This window comes from Rhinoraja longicauda, chromosome 44 (genome assembly GCF_053455715.1).
Source record: "Rhinoraja longicauda isolate Sanriku21f chromosome 44, sRhiLon1.1, whole genome shotgun sequence".
NCBI classification, from domain to species: domain Eukaryota; kingdom Metazoa; phylum Chordata; class Chondrichthyes; order Rajiformes; family Arhynchobatidae; genus Rhinoraja; species Rhinoraja longicauda.
In genome coordinates, this window is record NC_135996.1 from 169,759 (window position 1) to 180,961 (window position 11,203).

Below are 11,203 nucleotides of genomic sequence, written 5' to 3' on the forward strand. Positions count from 1 at the left end.
CGAACATGAGTGTATTTCTGGGGGGTGACGAAGGAGATTGAAGTTGGGTGGTGGATGTTGTGTGCATGGATTTTAGGAAGGCTTTTGATTACGTCTCTCATGGTAGGCTGATCTAGAAGATTAAGATGCATCAAATTCATAGTGACTTGGTCGTATTGATTCAGAACTGGCTGACTCACAGAAGACAGAGTGTTGTGGTGGAAGGAAGATATTCTGGTTGGATGTCTGTGACCAGTGGAGTTCTGCAGAGATCTGTGCTGGGACATCTGCAGTTGGTGTACAGGCAGATGCCATCATTTTAACTTGACATCATGTTCGGCTCAAGGAATGTGGACCAAAGGGTCCATCCCTCTGCTGTGTTGGTCTATGTTCAAGGAATCATTAATGGTCGACTTAATGAATAAAATGAATTGATTCAACGTTTCATTGGAACGATTGCCTATTGGTACTGTTTAAAGAGTTTTGTGAATCGTCATTCAAATAATTAGGCTTCGTCAAGATATTCCTTTTGCCATTGTGGTGTTGACCTACATCTAATTTGGCTCATGGGCATAAGTGATGGTTGTACCGCAATGGAGATTGCTTGGGACATTGTATAGTATTGGTATTGGTTCATTATTACCACGTGTAACTCGGTTCGTTTTATGTGCCATCCAGGCAACTCATAGCATGCATGAAGACAATCAAACCATTCATTCTCTCCAGAGATGCTGCCTGTCCTGCTGAGTTAGGCCAGCATTTTGTGTCTACCATTCCCGACTACAACAGGGTGTGCAAACGGTGAAAGGAAAGAGAGTGCAAACTGAACGTTACAATTTAGAGCAGCACAGTAGAGCAGTGGTAGTGTTGCTGCTTCACAGCGCGGGAGACAAGGGTTCATTCCTGACCATGGGTGCTATCTATACAGTGTTTCTAAGTTCTCCCTGTGACCGCATGGTGTTTCCCCAGGTGTCAGAGTCATGGAGGTATACAGCGTGAAAACAGGCCCTTGGCCCAATTTACCAACGGCGACCAATATGTTCCATCTACACTAGTCCCACTTGACTGCATTTGGCTCATATCCCTCTAAGCTATCCTGTCCATATTCCTGTCTAAATATTTATTAAGTATGACATAGTTCCTGCCTGAACTACCTTCCCTGGCAACTCGTTCCATAAACCCACCATCTAATGAGTAAAAAATGTATCTCTCAGGACCTATTAACTTTATCCCCCCTCACATGTGTCCTCTGGTTCTCGATTCCCCCACTCTGGGCAAGAGACTGTGTGTTTATCTGATCTACTCCTCTCATGATTTTGTACACCTCTGTAATATCACCCCTCATCTTCCTGCACTCCCCTGCTCAACCTCTCTCTATAGCTCAGACTCCAGAGTCCTGGCAACATCCTTGTCAATCTTTTGTGTACCCGTTCCAACTTAACAACATCCTTCCTTTCAATTGGTACCCAAAACTGAAATACATGCTATAAATGTGGTCTCATCGTCTGATAACATGACCTCTCAACTTCGATGTTGAATACTTTGGCTGATGAAGGCCAATGGGCCAAAAGTCTTTTTGCCCACCCTATCTACCTGTGACTCCGCCTTCAAGAAATCTTGAACCTACACTCCGAGATCCCTCTGCTCTACAACACTCCCCAGAGCCCTACCATTCACTGTGTTGGTCCTGTCCATGTTAAACTTGTCAAAATTCAACATCTCTCATTTCTCTGTATTAAATTCCATCAATCATTCCATGGCCCACCTGACCAACTGATCAAAATCTTGCTGCAAATGTTCACTACCATCTTCATTACCATCCACTTTAGTGCTTGGGCTGCTCCAATTTCCCCCCACGTTCCAAAGACATGCAGTTTTGTTGATAAATTGACCCTGGTGTGTTGAATGTGAAACATGTAGAGCCCTTTGTACCTTTGTTTGTCTGACCTTTCTCTGTAGTTTATATTAGTTTAGAGATACAGTGTGGAAACAGTCTCTTTGGACCACTGAGTCTATGCCGAACAATGATCACCTGTACACCAGTTGTGTGATGCAGGAAAAACATTCCCAATGTTGAGGGGCTCAGAACCAGGGGCCACAGTCTTAGAATAAAGGGGAGGCCATTTAAAACTGAGGTGAGAAGAAACTTTTTCACCCAGAGAGTTGTGAATTTGTGGAATTCTCTGCCACAGAGGGCAGTGGAGCCCAAATCACTGGATGAATTTAAGAGAGAATTAGATAGAGCTCTGGGGGCTAGTGGAATCAAGGGATTTGGGGAGAAGTTGGGCACAGGTTACTGATTGTGGATGACCAGCCATGATCGCAATGATTGTGGATGATCAGCCATGATCGCAATGAATGGCGGTGCTGGCTCGAAGGGCCGAATGGCCTCCTACTAGACCTGTTTTATATGTTTCTATGTTCTCAACTGTTACTCCATTTCCTGTATCACCTTCATGAATCATTTTTGACACTTCATTGTACTGATTTAACATGTTATTTTTTGAATGCAAGGAAAACATCGTTCTTCAAATTAACAGAATGTCTGGTTTGTGACTGTCCCAAGATCTGCGCCCGTCAGCAGGAGATGCAAACCTGGGTAATTTTCAAGATCAGGCATATCTTGAGTTCTATAAATGAGGGTCATCTCGGGATCTGAACAACACTGCAGACTGAACGGGCTGGGCGCACCGAAAGCTCAATCACGTTCTCATAAAAGGAACCACAGATCTGTGCAACAGTTGGATTGGATGGAATTCAACAGAGATCATTTACTGTGTTCGTTTGCATTTAATTTCTGATGTCTGTTTTTTTTTAATCCCTTGGAAGCATTTTGAATAATTTGCTGATTTCGATAACGCATGCCTCCGGCAGAGCTGGACAGAAACGAACCCTCCAACAGCAGGATATGATGGACGATTTTTCCATTATATTCTACTCCCTTCTTACCGCGATTGGCATCCCTGGTAAGCACTTCTTGCAACAGATTAATTACGGGGAATTGACGACGTCAGACTGGCGAAATAATTGTATCCTGTTTTTATTTTCCTCACTCTTCATTTGTTGTTGAAGTTCCATTCATTATCAACAGTTCGCTGGTGGCGTTGCTTCATTTTCCGCCCTTTTGTATTTAGAATTATTTCACCACATAGTGATTGCTAGGTTACTAAATGTCGACCGGCGTGGCAATTCAGTTATACTAATTTTTCGTCTCGTACTTAGTATGCAAACTTAAAGCACACGGTATTGTGGGTTCAGTATGGAAGTGGATAGAGAACTGGCTGGCAGACAGGAAGCAAAGAATAGGAACAAACGGGTCCTTTTCAGAATCATATATCATATATATACAGCCGGAAACAGGCCTTTTCGGCCCACCAAGTCCGTGCCGCCCAGCGATCCACGTACATTAACACTATCCTACACCCACTAGGGACAATTTTTTTACATTTACCCAGCCAATTAACCTACATACCTGTACGTCTTTGGAGTGTGGGAGGAAACCGAAGATCTCGGAGAAAACCCACGCAGGTCACGGGGAGAACGTACAAACTCCTTACAGTGCAGCACCCGTAGTCAGGATCGAACCTGAGTCTCCGGCGCTGCATTCGCTGTGAAGCAGCAACTCTACCGCTGCGCTACCGTGCCGCCCGAATGGCAGGCAGTGACTAGTGGGGTACCGCAAGGCTCAGTGCTGGGACCCCAGCTATTTGCAATATATATTAATGATTTGGACGAGGGAATTGAATGCAACATCTCCAAGTTTGCGGATAATACGAAGCTGGGTGCAGTGTCAGCTGTGAGGAGGATGCTAGGAGGCTGCAACGTGACTTGGATAGGTTAGGTGAGTGGGCAAATGCATGGAAGATGCAGTATAATGTAGATAAATGTGAGGTTATCCACTTTGGTGGCAAGAACAGGAAAGCAGACTATTATTTGAATGGTGGCCGATTAGGAAAAGGGGAGATGCAACGAGACCTGTGTGTCGTGGTACACCAGTCATTGAAAGTAGGCATGCAGGTGCAGCAGGCAGTGAAGCAAGCGAATCGTATGTTGACATTCACAGCGAGGGGATTTGAGTATAGGAGCAGGGAGGTTCGGCTGCAGTTGTACAGGGCATTGGTGAGAGTACACCTGGAGTATTGCGTACAGTTTTGCTCTCCTAATCTGAGGAGAGACATTCTTGCCATAGAGGGAGTACAGAGAAGGTTCAGCAGATTGATTCCTGGGATGGCAGGACTTTCATATGAAGGAAGACTGGATAGACTCGGTTTGTACTCGATTGAATTTAGAAGATTGAGGGGGGATCTTATAGAAACTTACAAAATTCTTAAGGGGTTGGACAGGCTAGATGCAGAAAGATTGTTCCCGATGTTGGGGAAGTCCAGAACAAGGGGTCGCAGTTTAAGGATAAGGGGAAAGTCTTTTAGGACCGAGATGAGAACGTTTTTTTTCACACAGAGAGTGGTGAATCTGTGGAATTCTCTGCCACAGAAGGTAGTTGAGGCCAGTTCATTGGCTATATTTAAGAGGGAGTTAGATGTGGCCCTTGTGGCTAAATGGATCAGGGAGTATGGAGGGAAGGCAGGTACAGGATACTGAGTTGGATGATCAGCCATGATCATATTGAATGGCGGTGCAGGCTCGAAGGGCCGAATGGCCTACTCCTGCACCTATTTTTTATGTTTCTATGTTTCTACTCTCGAGCCTAGCTCATCGGAGATGATCCACAATTTCCATGGAAATGCGGACATGTTCCCTTATTGCCATGGGCTGCAATGCGACTGCTCATCCGAATTATTTGAAGACTTCCTATGTCGTTCGAGTGCCTTCAAAATGCACCGACGCAATTCAAACTGTGCATGTCCGCAACACTATCCAAACTTCTCGCTGTAGCCTTAATGTTGGGGGTAAATGTACCCGATCTTTTATTTTTAAATCTGATCTCATTTGCTTTTATATTGAAATCGTCTCTAACCGTTAAAATTTGATAAGTTAGTTACCAAGGCGAAGTTTCAAAGACGTCTTGTTGCTCGACAGCTACATAACTCCCCGCCCGCTTCATCGGTTTGGGTGTTTGTTAACACATTGCTGGTGAATACGCGCGGGTGCTGTAATCCCTGCGAGGGACCACAGTAAAATCACCGGTATAAAGCACTTCATCGGAGCTATGAAAATGAGACCATTTATTCCCATTCTGGTTGTACGGATGCGCCGAGGTTATGGATGTCCACGAGGCGTAAATGCCCTGAAATTTGTTTTTCAGAAGCGCGTTGATTGTCTGTTGCAATTTATCACGTTGTTTCTTTTACTTTCTTCCTCTCAAGTTAATCTGCTTGCAATCGACATTCTCTGCTGTGGAAAGTGTGGTCTCTCCAAATGCATCACCTGCTATCTCGTGTCGATGGCTGCGGCGGATCTAATGGTTATGATCATCGAAGTCCTGATGTACGAAATGATTCATGCATACAAACCGTACCCGTTTTTTCATGATTCATCTTTGTACAACCTGGTCATGGTTCTTAGAAATGCTCCGTTCTGTCTTGTTCACTATACCTTTTGCAAGGTGGTTTTAGATTGGTCTGTGTGGCTTACGGTCGCTTTCACCTTCGATCGGTTTGTGGCCATTTGCTGGGCTAAGTTTAAGACAAAATACTGCACCCCAAAAATTGCGGGATTGATTATTGGCACAATCTGCGTCGCCTTCTGTCTAAAGAACATACCTTTTTATTTCCGGTACATGACGATATTATTTAATTATTCCGGTTATTGGGAGTGTAGAAGGATACTGGAGAGTTCCAGGTTGTTTATTGGATGGACGTACTGTTGAACCCGCTGCTTCCTTTCTTCCTCATTTTGACTCTCAATTCACTGACTGTCAGTCGGATCCTAGTGGCGAGCAAACGCCGCCGGGCGCTTAAGGGACAGAGGAATGGCAGCAAGCAGCGAGATCCTGAGATGGAGACCCGGCGACAATCCATCATTCTCCTCTTCACTCTGTCTGCGAGTTTCCTTCTGTGCTGGGCGACAACCACGCTGGTCTTCATTCTCATGAGATGTCTCTACACAGACCTGGAGACGTCTATCCGGCTTTATTATGCAAAGGAAGTGGGGTATGCCGTTCAGCTTCTCAGCTGCTGCGCAAACACCTTTATTTACGGAGTGACTCAGACCAAATTTAGAGAGGAACTGAAGATTGCGATCAGCTTTCCCATTACTCCGTTCGTTAAAATGTTGAGGTACTGTGTATCGAAAGGTAAAATGGCCCAATAACATTCTTCTATTCTGAGAAAACAGAGAAGTTCTGCACTTTTACTGGACACGACCTCGGTCCACCCAGTGCACGCTAATCTGATATTAAATCTAATCGTCACCGTCTGAGACGTCTCGATTCATTCATTTCCAATATAGAATGTAAAGATTAGTTTCAAGTCGGGACTAATTTTCAAACACATTTTGTTTACGATCAATGACGTATTGTGAGTTAACGTTGTTGGTATCGTGCACAGATACGGATAGCGACACACCCTGTGATTCTCAACGTCTCCCCGACGCCTGTGAAACACTGACAATTGTTATCGCTGTATTCAGTGACTGATTCCATTATTTACAGTGCATTCAGGAAGTATTCAGACCCCTGCACTTTTCCACCATTTGCTACGTTAGCCTTATTTAAAAATTGGTTAAATTCATTTTTTTATCATCAATCAACACACAATACCCCATAATCAATAAAGCGAAAACAGGTGCCAAAAATTTTTGCAAATTAATTGGAAAGAAATAACTGAAATATCACATTCACATAAGTATTCAGATCCTTTACTCAGTACTTTGTTAAGGCACCTTTGGGAGCGATTACAACCTTAAGTCTTCTTGGATATGACGCTACAAGCTTGGCACACCTGTATTTGGATAATTTCTCCCATTCTTCTCGCTTGAGAGCAGATCCTCTCAAGTTCTGTCAGGTTGGATGGGGAGCGTCGAAGTACAGCTGCTTTCAGGTCCCGTCAGAGATATGCGATCACGTTCAAGTCCGGGCTCTGGCTGGGCCACTCAAAGACATTGTTACCAAACCACTCCTGCGTTGACTCCGCCCCAGTCTGAGGTCCAGAACGGTCTGGAGCAGGTTTTAATCAAGGATCTCTCTGTACTTTGCTCCGTTCATCTTTCCCTCGATCCTGACCGGTCCCCCAGTTCCTGCCGCTGAAAAACATCCCCACATCCTGTGCTGCCACCACCATGCTTCACTGTAGGTATGGTATTTGTCAGGTGATGAGCGGTGCCGCTTGGCATTCAGGCCAAATAGTTCAATCTTGGTTTCATCTGACCAGAGAAGCGTGTTTCTCATGGTCTGAGAGTCCTTTAGGTGCCTTATGACAACCTCCAAGCGGGCTGTCAAGTGCCTTTTATTGAGGAGTGGCAACCGTCTGACCACTCTTCCATAAAGGCCTGGTTGGTGGAATGCTGCAGATATAGTTGTCCTTCTGGAAGTTTCTCCCATCTTCACAGAGGACCTCTAGAGCTCTGTCAGAGTTACCATCGGGTTCTTGGTCACTTGCATGACCAAGGCCATTCTTCCCCAATTGCTCAGTTTAGCTGGGCGGCCAACTCTATGAAGAGTCCTGGTGGTCCCCAATTTCTTCCATTTAAGAATGACGGCGGCCACTGGGCTCCTCGGGACCTGAAATCCTGCAGAAACTGTTTTATACCCTTCCCCAGATCTGTGTCTCGACACAACCCTGTCTCGGAGGTCTACGGACAATTGCTTCGACTTCATGGCTTGGTTTTTGCTGTGAGATACACTGTCAACAGCGGGACATTATATAGACAGGTGTATGCCTTTCCAAATCATGTCCAATCAATTTAATTTACCACTGGTGGACTCCAATCAAGTTGCAGACACATCTCAAGGATAATCAATGGAAACAGGATGAACCTAAGTTCAATTTTGAGTGTCATAGCAAAGGGTTATGTAAATGTGATATTTCAGTTACTTATTTTTAATCACTTTGTAAAAATTTCTAAACATCTGTTGTCGCTTTTTTATTATGGTGTATATGTGTACATTGATGATTAAAAAAATGAATTTAATCAATTTTAATATAAGGCTGTAACATAGCAAAATGTGGAAAAAGTGAAGGGGTCTGAATACCTTCTGAATGCACTGTAGTAAAGTAACGCTTCAAATCTGCGCGGTGTGAAATATAGATACCAATGATCACAATATAGCCACCGTCGCTTCCTACCCGAGGACTCTCCGCACATCGCCACTTCCCCAATGCTCCCCACGCTCGGAACTCCCCTTCCCACTTCGCCCGGCGCCCCCTCTCTGACTCCGCTACCCGGAGCGGGACATTCCACGACCCGACTTACCCGCCCAGGCTGTTCCGCCCCAATGGTCCAACCTACCCCTTAATAGGACCCCTCTTCACCACTCCCTTCGCCATGCCCCTTATCGCCCGGATCCACAATCCGCCCGGCATTTCCACCTTGCACCCCTCCGCCAGGCGCCCTCTCCGGCCCCTCCCCCCTCCCCAGCCCCACTATATCACCCCCATTTACCACTATTTCCATCTGCCTTTCCCCCTTCTCCCCTCCTTCTACCGGCTCCCTTTCGCCGCAAGCTCCCACTTGCTCGGTTGCTCCCTGGCCCAACACCCTCTGTCCCGTCTCTCTGCCGGTGCCCCTCCCTGGCCGGCTCCCCTCGCCCGCAATCCCTCCCCCTCCCAACGTGGACCGCCCCCTTCACACAGACCCCTCTTCCGTGGGCTCCGATACGCCCAGCCCCCAATTCGCCCGTACCAGCCGTGCCCCCTAATCCCGATCATTACTTCATCCACACCTTCGTTGCTCGACCCAACCCAAACCCCCCCCCCCCCACACACACACCACCACCCCTTCGTACGGGACTTCCTCCCTCATCGCCACATCTTCCCCGACTCTCGGCACAGCACGCCCCCACTCTCGCCCAACGCACCCCCCCCTCCAGTTCCATCGTTCTTCATTCCATATTGCAGTCCGTACCACCCCTGAACGCTTACGGAGGTGGACAAGAGGAATTTCCGAGCTCGCCTCTACCAACACTCCCCGCACCGTCGATCGTGCTCACAGTTACCTGCCGGACAGTGGAAAGTGAAAAGGTCTCTCCGCCTTCCAGCCAAGCGGTTACCGAGGAGCGAGAGCGAGATCAGCGAACCCCAATTGCTATTCGTTCAGTGGAACGACCTGAGCAGACGGATGATTCGGAGGCTTATCTCCGAGAGTTGAGAGTTTACTCCGCGATTATGCCCAGGTCTTGTTCATGTGTTCATGGTGGCATTCACCATTCCTTGTCCATGAGCAGCCACAGTTCTCCCGGCAGTGACGGTTCCCTTGCGTGTATCATCCCCCCCAACCCCCTCCCCGCCGCCAGTGACGCACCCCACACCTGCACTGATGGTCCCCACGCCAGTGACCCTCCCTCGCCTGCGATCCCCGCCCAACCCGCCAGTGTCTTGGAATCACACATTTTGAAGTTTCATACAATGCGACCACGGTGGCGCAGCGGTAGAGTACAGCGCTTACAGCACCCGCGGTTCCATCCCGACTACAGGTGCTGTCTGTATGGAGTTTGTACGTTCTCCCTGTGACCGCATGGGTTTTCTCCGAGATCTTCGGTTTCCTCCCAAACTCCAAAGACGTACAGGTATGCAGGTTAATTGGCTTGGTGTATGTGTAAATTATCCCCAGTTTGTGCAGGGCGGTGTTGATGTGTGGGGATCGCTGGCTTACTGATGAGGAAATGGACCCATAAACTCCTCCAGGCCCCGAGCTGACACTGGGGAGGAGAGACCAGAAACAAAAAGGTGACATATCTCAACTCGCACGTCTACCGTGCTGTGGGCTTCAGTGAGGAGTTTCGGGATATCCCTGGGACCTGGAGCGAGGAATTGTACAAGTTCGGCTACACCCCCACTCATCCTACCAACGCCATCATCAAGTTTGCGGATGACACGACTGTGGTTGGACTCGTCTCAGGAGATGACGAGACAGCCTACAGAGATGAAGTCCAAAAATTGATAGGATGGTGTGCGGAAAACAATCTGGCTCTGAATCCTTCCAAGACAAAAGAACTCATAATAGACTTCCGAAGACACAATATGGGCTACACACCACTGCATATCAGCGGGGTTTGTGTGGAAAGGGTCCCTGCCTTCAAGTTCCTGGGCACGCATATTGCTGAGGATCTCTCCTCGACCACAAACACCATAGCGGCAGTCAAAAAGGCACAGCAGCGGCTCTACTTTCTGAGGATCCTCAGGAAGAACAACCTGCAAGAGCAGCTGCTAGTGACTTTCTACCGTTGCACCATCGAGAGTGTGCTGATGTACTGTATTTCTATGTGGTACACCAGCAGCTCAGAGGCAAACAAGAAAGCCCTTCAGAGGGTCATCAACTCTGCAAAGAAAATCATTGGTTGCCCACTGCCCTCTCTAGAGGAACTTTACTCCCTCCGCTGCCTCAGCAGAGCAGCCAACATCCTGAGGGATCCTTCCCACCCTGGTCATCAGCTGCTCCAACTGCTGCCCTCTGGTAGACGGTTCAGGTCCATTACATCACGGACTAATAGACTCAAGAACAGTTTCTACCCCAGTGTCATACGTGAGCTGAACACTGCCAGACACTCACATAAAACTGAAGGGAAGGAACGGAACTGATCGGAACACTGTGTTACTTGTCAGAAAACATAAGCCTCAATTTAATACAAGTTTACATTCTACTGCACTTATATTGTTAACATTTGCTAAACTTATTACATGTTACAACCGACCGCACCTTATATTTAATTACATTATTTCTTTTATTTTTTTATTTTTTTAAACGGCACTTGCAATATGTTAGCTCTCATTGCTGTGCAATAACTTGCTGTCTTGATTGCACTGTACACTGCCTCGACCGTATTGTAATTGTTTTGTCTATATTGTATTAGAGGTCAGTTTGTTTAATTCAGTAGATTAGGTTTAGCTTGTTATGGATAAAGGTTTATCCTTTGTACTGTCTGCTGTGTGTGATTGCATCATCTGGACTGCTTTAATTTCGCTGTACTTTGTGTAGTGACAATAAAGGTTTTTTACAAATTTACAAATTTACAAACTCTTGGATGGTGAGGTGCGGGAAGGTGTACACCGCGCTCCGGTCTGAATCCTCTCTGTAGAAGTTCGATCAGGAACCTGGACAGGAGCTGGCA

General features: G+C 46.7%; 1 pseudogene; it reads right to left on the minus strand.

Moving 5' to 3' along the window:
• Positions 1 to 7,109: 7,109 nt before the first annotated feature.
• On the minus strand, positions 7,110 to 7,753 carry LOC144612310 (uncharacterized; annotated as a pseudogene).
• Between the last annotated feature and the right edge of the window lie 3,450 nt (positions 7,754 to 11,203).